At 39.8% G+C, this 15,475-nt stretch overlaps 1 protein-coding gene and 1 pseudogene across 1 annotated transcript in view; both read right to left on the reverse strand.

Annotated features, from left to right (window-relative positions):
- nompB (intraflagellar transport protein 88-like protein nompB) overlaps positions 1-15,475 on the reverse strand; it is a 524,325-nt gene that overhangs the window by 481,793 nt on the left and 27,057 nt on the right. The gene's annotated exons all lie outside the window — the stretch shown is intronic.
- On the reverse strand, positions 397-4,896 carry LOC137238130 (uncharacterized; annotated as a pseudogene).

Genomic DNA, 15,475 nt, shown 5'->3' on the forward strand with positions numbered 1-15,475 from the left:
TTGATAAGTCAGGGGATGTCGCCAGTAGTACCAGCACAACCACATCATCGGGTAACTTAGATGCCGGTGCGTGCAGCAGCACTAGTTCAACAACAAAAATTTATCGTTTAAGTTTTCATAACTCCAAAGAGGGTTTGTTGCATAGCAGTATCATTAGTAGTAGCTCCACTGCCGCGGCAAGCACAATCAATAATACATCATTGGTGGATGTTTGTTTAAATTATGACTTGTGGATGTGTTTGCCATTTGGACATTATTATTGTTGTTGTTACTTTGATTACGCAAGAAACTTGACGCTCTTTATCTTTATTATTATTAAAATAGCGTGCTGGATAACATCTGTGCATGTTGTGGCTAACTTTGCCAGAACTATTATTGACATTACAATTATTTCCACTATTGGTGTGGTGATTTTGTGCTGATGGAGTTATTGTTGGGATCAGGTTTTGGTTCTTGCACAACGTCTTCATTAGTATTGCCTGTGTTTGCTTTCAAAGCCGCCTTACCACTGTTGACTCTTGCATTTGCCTCCCTATCATTGTTACCGCGCTTCAAATGCATAAAATGGTACCCTAAACCTAAGTTGTAAAAAATGACGCAAAGTTGCCACATCCGTAGGCAAATCTATGCCATTAGCATCTAAAGATTTCTTCGCATCAAAATTAATACGAGCAGTTAGCGGAGTATTTGTGTTATTTGTGCAACTGCAATTACGGTTTGTTGGAGTTTCGTGTTGCATTTGTGAGTGCGGTGAATTATTTTGCTGCGAATCGATTTCAATTGAGTTGGAAGTCGGTGTAAGACCACCATATGGCATATTAGGCGAATAAATGTACCTCCCGCAATGTGAGAAGCTACTGGGTATGGAGCTGTAGCTGTAATAAGAGGTGGTTAAGGGTGGTGCTGTTTGCATATAAATATTATTTGGTGTTGGTGCAAAGGCTGCGGGCGGTGTACATGGTGGTGGATATATATAATAACCGGCGGGCATGAGTACTGCAGCTGGTGGATGCATGGCGGCAGGATCATAACCGTATGAATAACACTCCTCCGGCATGACGACATATTGCGGTGGTGCAGGTAAGTTTTGTAATAGCTCTTTGAATTGTGAAAAATATTGTTCCAATTCTTTGGCGGTACTGATATGATGTGGCAAGCCATTAGTATCTGTTGTACTACCCGAATCATATATGAGCAACCAATCGATCTAATCGTCAGCATAATGTTTTTGTAATGATTTGACAAGATTTTCTATGCGCGTATAAGTTTCGGTGGATATTATATCTGGATCGGGTGTAGGTGTGAGTGTCTCTAATGTTCTCGCCTCTTCTAAATGCTCAAAGATTTTTTTTAAGCGCTTCCAATTGTAATTTACGTCGCTCTGTAGTGCCACCACAGTCTTTAAGTTCACTATCAAAGTGGAAAATATCGGTGAGTTGTTCATAACAATTAGCATCTTTTTATATTTCTAAAAATGGATTAGTAGTACAGTAGTAGAGAAATCCAAATCGCATCTGCTTCTTTGATAAATTCTTCAGTTTTGATTGGTGCAGTTTTGGTTGTCGTGTCTACGTTAATGACATGCAATTCCATATCACGCGTCTGCTGCAACTCTTTTGTGTCACAATAATTGCCTTCTGATATGAAGTAGTCTAATGGACAATCAACACTTATTTTATCATTTTTATACCCAGTTGAGCAGAGCTCACAGAGTATATTAACTTTGATTGGATAACGGTTGGTTGTACAGGTATAAAGGAATCGAGATAGATATAGACTTCCATATATCAAAATCATCAGTATCGAAAAAAAATTCGATTGAGCCATGTCCGTCCGTCCGTCCGTCTGCCATTAACACGATAACTTGAGTAAATTTTGAGGTATCTTGATGAAATTTGGTACGTAGGTTCCCGGGCACTCATCTCAGATCGCTGTTTAAAATGAACCATATCGGACAATAACCACGCCCACTTTTTCGATATCGAAAATTTCGGAAAAATCGAAAAAGTGCGATAATTCATTACCAAATGCGGATTTAGCGATGAAACTTGGTAGGTGAGTTGAACTTATGACGCAGAATAGAAAACTAGTAAAATTTTGGACAATGGGCGTGGCACCGCCCACTTCTAAGAGAAGGTAATTTAGAAGTTTTGCAAGCTGTAATTTGGCAGTCGTTGAAGATATCATGATGAAATTTGGCAGGAACGTTACTTTTATTACTATATGTCTGCTTAATAAAAATTAGCAAAATCGGAGAACGAACACGCCCACTTTTTAAAAAAAAAAAATTTTTATTCAAATTTTAAAAGAAAAGTAAATACCTTTACAGTATATAAGTAAATTATGTCAACATTCAACTCCAGTAATGATATGTTGCAACAAAATACAAAAATAAAAGAAAATTTCAAAATGGGCGTGGCTCCGCCCTTTTTCATTTAATTTGTCTAGGATAATTTTAATGCCATAAGTCGAACAAAAATTTACCAATCCTTGTGAAATTTGGTAGAGGCTTAGATTCTAGGACGATAACTGTTTTCTGTTAAAAAATAGCGAAATCGGTTGAAGCCACGACCAGTTTTTATACACAGTCGACCGTCTGTCCTAACGCTCGGCCGTTAACACGATAACTTGAGCAAAAATCGATATATCTTTACTAAACTCAGTTCACGTACTTATCTGAACTCACTTTGTATTGGTGTAAAAATGGCCGAAATCCGACTATGACCACGCCCACTTTTTCGATATCGAAAATTACGAAAAATGAAAAAAATGCCATAATTATATACCAAATACGAAAAAAGGGATGAAACATGGTAATTGTATTGGTCTATTGACGCAAAATATAACTTTAGAAAAAACATGGTAAAATGGGTGTGACACCTACCATATTAAGTAGAAGAAAATGAAAAAGTTTTGCAGGGCGAAATCAAAAGCCCTTGGAATCTTGGAACGAATACTGTTCGTGGTATTACATATATAAATAAATTATCGGTACCCGACAGATGAAGTTCTGGATCACCCTGGTCCACATTTTGGTCGATATATCGAAAACGCCTTCACATATACAACTAAGGGCCACTCCCTTTTAAAACCCTTATTAATACCTTTAATTTGATGCCCATATCGTACAAACACATTCTAGAGTCACCCCTGACCCACCTTTATGGCGATATCTCGAAAAGGCATACACTTATAAAACTAAGGCCCATTCCCTTTTAAAATACTCATTAACACCTTTCATTTGATACCCATATCGTACAAACAAATTCTAGAGTCACCCCGGGTCCACCTTTATGGCGATATCTTGAAAAGGCGTCCACCTATAGACCTAAGGCCCACGCCCTTTTAAAATACTCATTAACACCTTTCATTTGATACCCACATTGTACAAACGCATTCTAGAGTCACCCCTGGTCCACGTTTATGGCGATATCCCGAAAAGGCGTCCACCCATAGAACTAAGGCCCACTCCCTTTTAAAACACTTATTAACACCTTTCGTTTGATACCCATATTGTACAAGCGCATTCTAGAGTCAACCCTGGTCCATCTTTATGGCGATATCTCGAAAAGGCGTCCACCTATAGAACTTAGGCCCACACCCTCTTAAAATACTCATTAACACCTTTCATTTGATACTCATATCGTACAAACAAATTCTAGAGTCACCCCTGGTCCATCTTTAATGCGATATCTCGAAAAGGCGTCTATCTATAGAACTTAGGCCCACGCCCTTTTAAAATACTCATTAATACCTTTCATTTGATACACATATCGTACAAAATAAATTCTAGTCACCCCTGGTCCACCTTTATCGCGATATCTCGAAAAGGCGTCCACCTATAGAACTTAGGCCCACTCCCTTTTAAAATTATCATTAACACATTTCATTTGATACCCATATCGTACAAACAAATTCTAGAGTCAGGCCTGGTCCACCTTTATGGCGATATCCCTAAATGGCGTCCATCTATAGAACTATGGCCCACTTCCTCTTAAAATACTCTTTAATACCTTCCATTTGATACACATGTCATACAAACACATTCCAGAGTTACCCTAGGTTCCTTTTACAACATGGTGATTTTCCCTTACTTTGTCTCCACAGCTCTCAACTGAGTATGTAATGTTCGGTTACACCCGAACTTAGCCTTCCTTACTTGTTATGTCCAATTTTGAAATGTTATTTCCCTAAAGGTATTTGTTGACACCAGGAGTTCTTCAGCCATACGACACGATTGAAGTGACCTACATAACAAGTCGGCATTATCCAATTTCCAATACTCAGTTCGGCCAACATTGTTTCCTTATCGTACGAGGCACTAGCTGGTATCTCACGTGATATAACCATGTCCGGATGTGAATCAAAATGTACGAGCAAATTATTTTCCAATGGCAAGTGGCGTGTGGCCAAACAACGATATATAAATTCCAAAACATCACTGTGATAATCGGCTATAAATATAGGAATGCGTTGAAATTTACGTGGTTGCATATTCTTGGCTGCATCGACATCTAAACTAAAATCTTTAGAATTGAATATATGCAAGCTACGTTCAGATACTGTGCCTGCCAGTGACGATGTGGAAACTTTGCCCAATCCGTTGTCATCCTCATCAACTCCCTTTAATTTATCATCCTCCTCTACCATGCCAGCTTTTATGCGTTTGTGTGGTGGTTGTTGCTTCTCTGACTCGACATCTCCATCAATTGTTACTTTTACAACCGATTTTTTAGTCTTTCCAATTTCTGGCGCTTTGGTATCAATTAGCTCGGTAGACACGCTTTCACTTGCCGCCGACGTTGCTTCTTCTGATCCATTTTCAGACATTTCTGGGGCCGCGACTGTAGCCTCTTCTGTTGAATTGCAGGCACTTTTTTCGGATTTTCCTTCCATTTTTTGATTCCCAAATAATTTAATTGCTACGTAGAAAGATTTTATGTAAAATTTTTCTACCGAGCTCCGAGGGTTTCTGGGGGTTCGTTGCTGGTTATTTTGAGCTTATATGTGATGGGGAATTTTGATAAATTCGGTTGGCCTCGTGCATTTAGTTTGGAGAAGGGTAATGAAAGCGCTTATTAGTGCCATTTGTAAGCTTTGATAAAAGCAGAAAATATGAAAATCTTTGCTAAAGAATAATTAAAGCGTTGGAAATTAATAATAGGTTTTGATAGGAACAAAAACGCACTGCCAGCTTGAAAGAAAAAAAACTTTGATATGGGGAGGATATAAATTCATTGAATACAGGAGATGAAACTTAGGCAGAAACAATCAGCACATCCCGATCTCCCTTTCTGCTTACAATTCTGTGTCCAGATGAAAGAGTTGTGATCGACTTCCCCCCATCTCGAGATATACTACTGAGTGTGTATGTTAGCTTTGGTTTATTGATTGTTCGCACTAACAATTTTTTAAAAGGACATTCCTATTCAATCGCGAGCTTCCGTATTGCTTATTTATTTGTTTTCTTACGTGACCTTTGCGCTCGACCACTTTAGGCTAACGTAAGGCAGGTGTGCGAGATAGCTAGTTTTGAACTTTTAAAAATATTTTATCTCAATTCTGTTGGCCTTGTGCCTTGGGCCGATGGCATATGCGATCTGTGGCAGACCGTGGGTCTGCGTTAGGGTTATGGTGCCCTCGCTCGGGGTGAGCGAGTGAATTTTGGGTTTGATTTTTTTTTGAAATTTGTTTAAAAATTTAATGCGCTGGAGAATGCCTTTGTGTTCTGTGGCAGATGCGGATCTGCATTAGGGTTGTTGGTTGGCTTCGTTCCGGGTGAACGAGAGCTGGGGTTGATTTTCTAAAAATTTAAAGACGGTTTCGGAAGGGCGAGTGTGGGGTTGATTTCTCTTTTTTGTTTTTTTTTTTTTTTTGAAAGGAGGGATGTGGAGGAACGGAGGGGTTGTTAGGAGGAGCTCTTGGTCCTCTCACAATCTATCTCCGTGGGAAGAAGGACCAGTTTGACCAAAGGTCGTCTGACTTGACCCTTCTCGGTTATGAGGTCAACTACACGTACTCGGTTATCTTCGCCGGGGTGTGCGCTGACGACTCTACCTAAACTCTATTCGTTGGGAGATAAATTGTCCTCCTTGATGACAACTAGATCATCCACTTTAAGATTTTGTTTTGACTGTTTCCACTTCACCCGTTTTTGAAGTTCAGAGAGGTATTCGGTTTTCCATCGCTAGCAGAAAGTATGATGGAGGGCTTTGAGTTTCTGCCACCGATTGATCATCGAGGCAGAGCTCTCGCTCTCACCTGGTTCTGGCGTAGCCAGTAGGCGGGTGCCCGTTAGGAAATGTCCTGGGGTTAGTGGTTCCAGATCCGTTGGGTCATTCGACCCTGGACTGAGTGGGCGCGAGTTGAGGCACGCCTCAATCCTGCACAAAAGGGTTTGGAACTCCTCCATAGTATATTTTTGGGGAGAAGCGATCTTTTTGAAGTGGCTTTTGAAGCTCTTCACTCCCGCTTCCCACAGGCCACCCATATGTGGAGCGGCGGCGGGAATAAAATGCCAGCTCAGTGCTTGATGGCTAGACTGTTTTGTCTCGGCTTTCAGCCAGAAAGGCTTTAAACTCGGATCGTAAAGATCTTGATGCTCCGACAAAGTTTGTACCATTGTCGGAGTAGATGTTTTTCGGACATCCTCTTCTCGCGATAAAACGCGAGAAGGCTGCGAGAAAGCATGGGGTGCTGAGGTCGCTAGTGGCCTCTAAGTGAATGGCCTTAGTGCAGAATCAGACACAAAGGCATACGTAACCTTTTGACAGTCGACATCCCCTACCGCGGTAGCTTTTGATGTCGAAAGGCCCCGCAAAGTCTACCTGGGTATTGGTGAACGCGCGGGTAAAAGTAGTCCGTTCGCAGGGAAGGGTACCCATAAGTTGGGACTGCGCCTGCTTTCGGTGAATAATGCAGGTTTTGCTATTGTGGATGATCGCTCTGATCATGGTGTTGACATTCGGTATCCAGTATTGGGTTCGGATGAGACGGAGCATGAGCTGGTTCTCGCCATGAAGGGAATCATGATGAAACATCATAACTGTAAGGCGAGACAGCCTACAATTGTAAGGCAAGATGATCGGATGACGCTCGTTGTATGACATGTCTTTTGAAGCCCCTTAGACGCCCCCCTGTTTTTATAATATCATCTTTGTCGATGTATGGGTTGAGTGACAGTATTTCACTCTTTCGATCAATAGGTTTCCTATTTTTCAATTTTAAAGATTCTGCTTGAGTCGTTGCCTTAATCTCATCGGCTGAGATTATACACGACCTTTCGTGGAACATTGCTTTAGTTTTAGGATGTGTTCTTTTATAGAATCTCCTAACATAGGATAGAACTTTCAAAGCCCTGGGCAGATTTGAAAATCGATTGAGAATATCTATTTGATGTACCTTTGTCGTGGCATATGTTTGTGCCCTCTTCTCCTCAACGGACGTTTTGTATTCGGTCTCTTGTGCTGGCCAGTGGGAATTGTCTTCTTGCAGCCAAGAGGGTCCCTGTTACCACAACGAATTGTTGACCAAATCTGATGCAAGTAGTCCTCTGCTTCCCAGATCCGCTGGATTAGATTCCCAGTCCACGTGAAGCCAGTCCTTGCTACCGACCATATCGATGATCTTAGTGATTCGGTATGCGACGAAGGTTGACCAGGAACAGGGCGGCTTTCTTAGCCATGCGAGTATGATGGTTGAATCCGTCCACAGGTGAACTTTTGATGGTCCCAAATGAATGTTCCGGAATATTGATTCCATGATTTCTGCAAGCAGCACGGCGCCGAAGAGTTCTAAACATGGTAGCGAGATGGTTTTCACTGGAGCTACTCTCGTTTTTGCAAACAGTAAGTGTATGAAAACCTGATCGTCTCTTTTCACGCGCATGTATACCGCTGCCGCATATGCTTTCTCGGAAGCGCCACAGAAGCCGTGAATTTCTATGTCGTCTTCTGGTGAAAAATTTACCCACCGCGGTATCCTAATGTTATCTATTTCGCTACAGTGTAGGGTGAAATTTTCCCACCGTTCTAAGGTAGGTGGGGAGACAGGTTTGTCCCACCCGGTGCCCTCTAACCAGATATTCTGCATTAGTATTTTTGCCACTATGATCATTGGTGCAAGCCAACCTAAAGGGTCGAAAAGTTTGGCTATAGCGGATAGGATTGCGCGTTTGGTGATGTTCTCGCCATTCTCTAAAGCTCCTGCGGTGAAGTAAAACATGTCTGAATGCGCGTTCCATCGTATTCCGAGTGCCTTCACCGAGATAGCCTCTTCAAACGATAGGAAGTCCTAGCTGAGCAGATCCGTTTTGGGGATATCCTGAAGAATTTCCTCACAATTTGATGTCCACTTGCGCAATGGAAAGCCAGCTGAGTGTAATGCTTCGCGAATCTCGTTTCTTGCTCTGATAGTTGACGCTATTGTATGTCCTCCAGATAAAACGTCGTCGACATACATACTTTCTCTTAAGATACCCGATGCTATTGGGTGGGTATTTTCTGCATCTTCAGCCAATTGTAGAAGTGACCGTATCGCGAGGTAGGGGGCGTAGTTTACACCAAATGTGACAGCCTTTAGTTCGTAAAGACTGATGGGTTCGTTGGAGGAAGTTCGATGGACAATTCTTTGAAATTTGGCGTGATTATCGGTCACCCAAATTTGCCTATACATCTTTTCTATGTCACTATTAAAGACAAAGCGGTACAGTCTCGAACGTAGAATTAAAATGGGCAAGTCTGCTTGGAGTACTAGACCTGGGTGGAGTATGTCGTTTAGATTAATGCCGTTTACCGTAGAACTTGACGCGTTTAAGACGACGCGCACCTTGGTAGTGGTACTTTCCGCCTTTACAACGGCGTGATGGGGCAGGAAATAATTATCCGAATCGTCGGATGGTATATTATTCTTGATTTTTCTCATATGTCCGAGTGTTTCGTATTCTGACAACACCCGAACATACTCTTTCATTAAATCTTGGTTTTTCAGTAATCGCCCCTCATTTCTGAAGAATTGTGAACATGCGCGATTTAAGGACGGTCCTAATGTAATATTCTCCGGGTAATCCTGCCTGAATGGTAGCGAAACTTTATACCTCCCAATTTCATCACGTTTTGTCGTTTCCTTAAATAACTGTTCACAATACCTTTCTTCTTCATTAAGCATTTTATTTTTGGGAACATTTTCTACCTCCCAGAATGCTTTTAGTTGGTTGTCCAACGCAACTTCGTTGTAGAATGACATGATGCTCTTCGTTGGACTCGGTGCTTCGATGCGACCGGTTAGTATCCAACCGAACACTGTCTCTTGGGCCAAAAGTGTATTTAGTACATTCATTTTCAGACCGCTCAGTATAATTTGGGGATATATGTCTCCTCCAGGTATGAGGTCTATGCCTTCGTTGATGTAGAACCTCTTGTCTGCCAAAACCAAGTCTGGGAATGCCTGCATAGTCATGGCGTTGATATGGCAGGATGGAAGATTCCCAGTGAGTTTGGCTAGGACTAGAACGGGTGTAGTCAGGCTGAAGCAGGCATCCACTGGTGAACGTAATTCAATTTTGGATGCTTCTTTCACCTGAGCTGACACCGTATTTGTGATGCCTGAAAAATGGGCATGCATTTTTCTCGCTGGCAAATTGATTCTACGTTTCAGTCTTTCAGTTATAAAGGAACACTCAGACCCTGAATCAATTAATGCCCGCGCGGAGAAGTCGGTATCATTATGGCGAATGTGTACGCGAGCAGTTCCTAATAGCACGCCTGTGCTGGAATTGGCATGACAGGATTTTACATTCTGGTTCGCAGATTGTCGCGCCTGTGCCGAAGTTGTTGGGATATTATCCGCATCTTTGAAAGGATTGCGCAGATCAGTTTGTTGAGATGTATCCGCATGCAGGAGCGTGTGGTGGCGAGAGAGGCATTTGGAACAGTTGTAGGAACTGGTGCACTTCGTCACGGTGTGTCCTGGGGATAAACAATTCAGGCAGCCACTTGTGGATTTTATAAATTTAATCCTTTCTACTGGGGTTAACTCGCAAAAGCGTGAACAGTTTCGTAATCTGTGCTCAGTTGATTTGGACATTTTACAAATTGATTTTATTGTTTGCTTGGATACTTTTGTTTGAAAAGCACCAAGCCTTTTCGTAGGGGTTTCTGTCGATTTTCGCGACGCGTTTTGTTTTTGCACTTTCGAAGTTGCATGCCCTGTAAAACCAGACACTGTTTCAAGTGTCTGAAACTGATTAGATAGGAATTTAGCCATATCCTACCACTTGGATATGTCCATTTTATGGTCTATACTTTGCTCCCAAAGAGCCAACCTGTTCTCTGGTAACTTGGTTGAACAGAGATAGGTCAGGATTGCATCCCAATTGGAAGTGTCAATTTTGTGGCATTTGAGGGACGAAATACAATTATTTATATCATTTTGTAGCTTTTTTATTGAACTGCCGCACTCACTTTCTACCTTTTTTAAACTGAATAAAATTTGTAGTTGTGTATTTACTAATATACATTTCGTATCTTTCACACAAGTTTTTCCAGGCCATCTCGAAGCCTTCATTTGTGAGAGGGCATTTTTTCACGATGTCTTTTGCTTCGCGCTGCGTATTGTTGTTGAGATGGAATAACTTTTCCCCCCTTTCAAGCTAGAGTTGTTTATATAAATTGCCGTGAACAGGTCACGAAAAGTTGGCCAAGACAGATAATCCCCTTTAAAGACTTCCGTGTCGCAAGCAGGGAGGCGAATTTTATGCCCATGAGGTTCTTGCTCAGGGTTGACGTTCTTTTCATCCTTCTTGTATTTTTCTGCCTCAGCAGATATAGACGTTGAACATCGCACGTAGATTGCGTATGCTGCCTTTTGCTTCTTTCTGACCGCCATAACGTCATCCGCTGACACCTCATCAGATCCCAATAGCGAATCAAACGCAGACTTTACCTTCTTCCACAAGGACCGCAACTCTTCCTGCTGTATTGCAAGGGTGTGTTTGCTATGGTCGCTTTCCGGAATAAGGCTGTAATCTTTATCAAACTCTGCGATTGATTCTGATAAACGGATGTAGGTTTCCATTGTTTTATTTGCGTGCGATATTGCAATTGAAACCGAAAATAAACGGAAAAACAAAAGTGCAAAAGGTGTTTAAAGTGAAGTGCGCACCGAATTAATTAAATTGAAGTGTTTGTGATGTGCAAAAAAAACAACAAAAAAACTATTCAATATAGTGCTGAAAGTGAGGTTAGGTTACCTATTACTTATGTTGTGTCTGGAAAACCTTACCACTGGTGGGGGGATAAACCAGATAATCACAAGGACCGAAATAAATTAACAAATCAAGTGGTTTAACTTTTAAAATGGAAAAATGGTGCCCAGTAAATAATTTCACTTTTTACACTTTTTTTCGATTTCCATTTTTCGCGCACAACACGGGTGTTTTCTTTATTTTTCTTCAATAACACTTAAAAAAAAGTGGAAAGAAATATAACACTTACTTCTCGTTTGTGCTGTGGCTCCGGTGGCTCTGCTGGTATGTGTTGTGGCAAATAAATTTAAGTAGGCAAATGTGCTGTGGCTCTGGTATTTATATATAGAAAAACTCCTTTCTGTGTTTTTGGCTGCTGGGGCAAATAATCCTCTAGACTAAAAATTTTCCTCGGCAGATTGTGCTTACACGTTGATTATCTGTATGAAATATAGGACTTGTATTAAAAAGGGTGCTTTCCGTTCTCGGTGAGGAGGACCAATGTTCGGCCTGGGTGCGTCTGAAACCGGCAGTGGGTAGGCGCACACGGGTCGAACTCGGGTTGATAGTGCACTCGGAAGAAAATAAAAGAACACAAGAGAAATTCCTCGTTATAAAATAGAGGACCAGTGTGCGGCCTGGGTGCGTCTGAAACCGGCAGCGGGTAGGCGCACACGGGTCGATCTCGGGTTGATAGTGCACTCGGAAGAAAATAAAAGAACACAAGAGGAATCCCTCGTTATAAAATAATATTTAATTAGAGTGTAAGGAAATATAAAGTGGATACAATATTACCTTTGTGTTTAACGTGACGATGGTGATCCTGGGCGTTGTGAACTGCTTGGCGGTCGATCATAAAAGAGGCCGATTGTACCGTTGAGGACAACCGCTAAGCCGCGAAAAAATCCTCTGGTGTTAAGGAGGGGAAAGGCCACACATACAACCACCCCCACCTACACGTGCATGGGTGCGGACAACCTGCACACACACACGTGCATGTGTATGAAACGCATGCATGTGGCTGGAAATATTATTAAAACGTTAGGGAGGGGCGCCGTCAATCAGGTAAAAGTTAGGTATTGTGCCTAATCACCTTTTTTCAAAATGTATCCCAATCCTGTTTTCTTCAACACGCATTTCATATCATTATTTTAGTCATCCAAAACCATTTCAGGACATATATATATACATACAAAAAAGTAAATATGCTCAGAAATTAGAATTTTCGATTCTAATTTCAGTTCGTGCATTGTATTGAAAAAGGTGATTCTTATTTCTTTAATTTTAATTACTGAAGGTTCTAATTTGTGAGCGACTCTGTAATCATTAAAATAGAAATAATGGCAAGTAATCATTAAATGGCTTTTAAAGAAAATAATCAATTGAACGGGTAATCATTACCATTAGAAATCATTATTTAAAAGGTTTGATTTCGTCTATTTTTCAAAACCAATTTATTCTGGGTCAAGGTTAGCCAATATACAAGTCTAGGTATATCTATATCGATTCGTTGATGCCATTACGAACGACCGTTATCCAATCAAACTTATTAAAGTTGTGTGCAAATACACGCAGGGTTTAAAAATTTACAATTACTTGAATGTGTAAGTACTTTTGGAATGTGTCTGATGTATGACATTAGCTTTCTAATATTCTTTATATGCGAGTTATACGTAGCTTTTTCAATGAGAATTTGTATCATTGTTGCCACTTCCAAAACAAGTGTGGTGATTAAAAGAAGACTTTGTTTTAATTAATTCGGAAGCTTCTTATTCTAAACAGGAAATTTGAACCATGGTCGCCTAATATGTTTTCTGTATAGTTTCCAATATAAAATATATATATTATATATATATATATTATTTTATATTGAAAACCATTTTTGTTTGTCGGTCAAGCCGAGGTTTTTACGACGCGTATTATCAGTCGACCGCTGTTATAGACTTTTACAATATATATATATATATTCTTGGAAAATATCCAACCATGTTGAAAAAATAATGAATAACAAGAAAAAAAATGTGTTTGGAATTTCAATTTTTGACGGACTTTTCCTTTGACTTTGCCGGGGTTGGCCTCAGTCCGTCCAGGATTCCTGAAAATAGAAATTCCTACCGGTCCTTCCAAAAGAATAACCTTGTTTATTTCGTATAAGAACGCTATAAAAGTATTTATTTAATAAAAATTCTATTTCTACTCCTAGCTGATCCCCTTGCTTTTTAAGAGGTGACTGAGGTAATAAAGCGCTCGGCCAACCTCTGCGGTCGAATGGAGTAATAAAGCCTCCAGACGAGTATACTTTTAGTACAAATGAAGTCAAAAACCTTCAGGTGTACTCTTGGTCGCTAGTGATAAAACCTACCGACTCGTATGCCTGTCTCCTAATCTCTCAATTTTAATGCGAGCCCGTCGTCCTTATATACTAATTTTTGCACACAGGCAAACGGTTATTTTATAATAACAACTTCTAACTAATAGTAATAACAATATAAAACAACTGTTATTCTGGGGAATATTTCCTTCCCATGAATTTCCATGCACCATAATGCTCCTTATTGAATACAATGCCTTTGTACTTGCTGTTACCGTGCTTTCCAGCCGTTGCTATAACTATTGTGTGTTTGTATATTTGTTTGTGATCACCTGATTCTAATGTTGTGTTTTGCTTTGCCCAATGCTTCTGCCGTCTGTTATATGGCGTGCGTTGGTGTGTTGTATGCTAGTGCGTAAATATGTATAGCGAAATCTCTATTAGTAGCGGCGCTTATTTTGACGACTTGCTGCTGATCTCCGTTCACTTTATGTATTATGTACCTATGTTGTATTTGTAGCTGGGTGTATTGGATTTTAAGTGTGCAAAGGGTTGATTGACCGCTGCATTTTTATGGTTTGTGCGTATCTACCTCCGTTCCAAATATTCAATGCGTGTTAGGGTGATCCTATATTTAAAATTTATGTTTGCGAAAATGTAAATATTTTGCTTGCGTGCAAAAGTGTGCAAGTCTAATTTGTTCTTTAATTTAATAATTATCAATTCAATGTACAACAGAATATATGTATTTAGGGTATAATTCATAAAGGTATACATATGTATATTTCTGGTGCTTCATATAAAATTTATAAGTGATAAATTCAAATATTATTATAAATTTGAAGTTATTTCAAAATGTATGTTCTTTAGAAGAATGTATGGATATATGTATGCTGTGAGGATACAAAGTCCTCGGCTTTGGGGTCCTCACAAATTGTTAGTACTAAATATATGGCGCACTATGCTGTGGATATAACCAAATTAGCTAGACTTAAGGATGAAACCATAGAGGATCGTTGCTAAATGAAAGCTTTTGGACGCCAACCTATGAATCGAACATTTTACTACATTTTGTCTGGGCAATTAGACAAATCGGCGTTTTCGATCCCACATTATTGTATATAATGAATGTAGCAAAATGAGAACATGAATAAAACCTTCCGGAGAACATGTTTAAATAAGCGCTCATATACCATTCGCCCTATATGTTGCATTTACTTATAAGCGCTTGCGATTTATTATTGCATCCTAAAATATACTTGTATGTAGAATTATCCCGTGCATGAAAAAAATTTTTCTTTCAACAAAGCGGAAAAAAAAATTCAAAAAAAAATCAACAAATAATCGAAAAAATCAAAAATAATCAAAAGTAATCAAAAAAGCTTTTCTTGATCACCATTTTTTTGCTTTTTTTCAATAATCGGAAAAAGGCATAATTTTTTTTCTAGTGGTAATCATTTAGTAATTGCTTTTTTTGGAAAACAATTGAAATAATGATTGGCCATTATAATAGGCATCTAATTAATTGATTTCTAATGCTAATTCATATTTAAGAGGTCTGGACGAAATCGAACGAGAGCTCCTTATCAGAAACCGATAAAGCGAAGTTTCGTCATTTTCACTATCTGCAGTTACATTAAATTTTACCCGGAGGATAACAATCTATCAGATAGCTTCACTTGACATTTTCCTTTTCACCAATACCGAATGAAAAACCCTCGGTTAAATAGATAATTTTCAATATATTGTAGATAAAGAAAATATGTAAGTCGCAATAGCCTCCGAACATATTTAAGGCCAAGCTTCTCTTCCAATTTGCGTAGTGCTCCTTTAAATTTTTCCCTACAATTGTCGGCACAGGACCTACATGATTTGGCTTTCACTGAGAAGCTTATATGGCAGAAAAACATTCGGAGTGCTTG

This window comes from Eurosta solidaginis, chromosome 1, assembly GCF_040869045.1.
Source record: "Eurosta solidaginis isolate ZX-2024a chromosome 1, ASM4086904v1, whole genome shotgun sequence".
NCBI classification, from domain to species: Eukaryota; Metazoa; Arthropoda; class Insecta; order Diptera; family Tephritidae; genus Eurosta; species Eurosta solidaginis.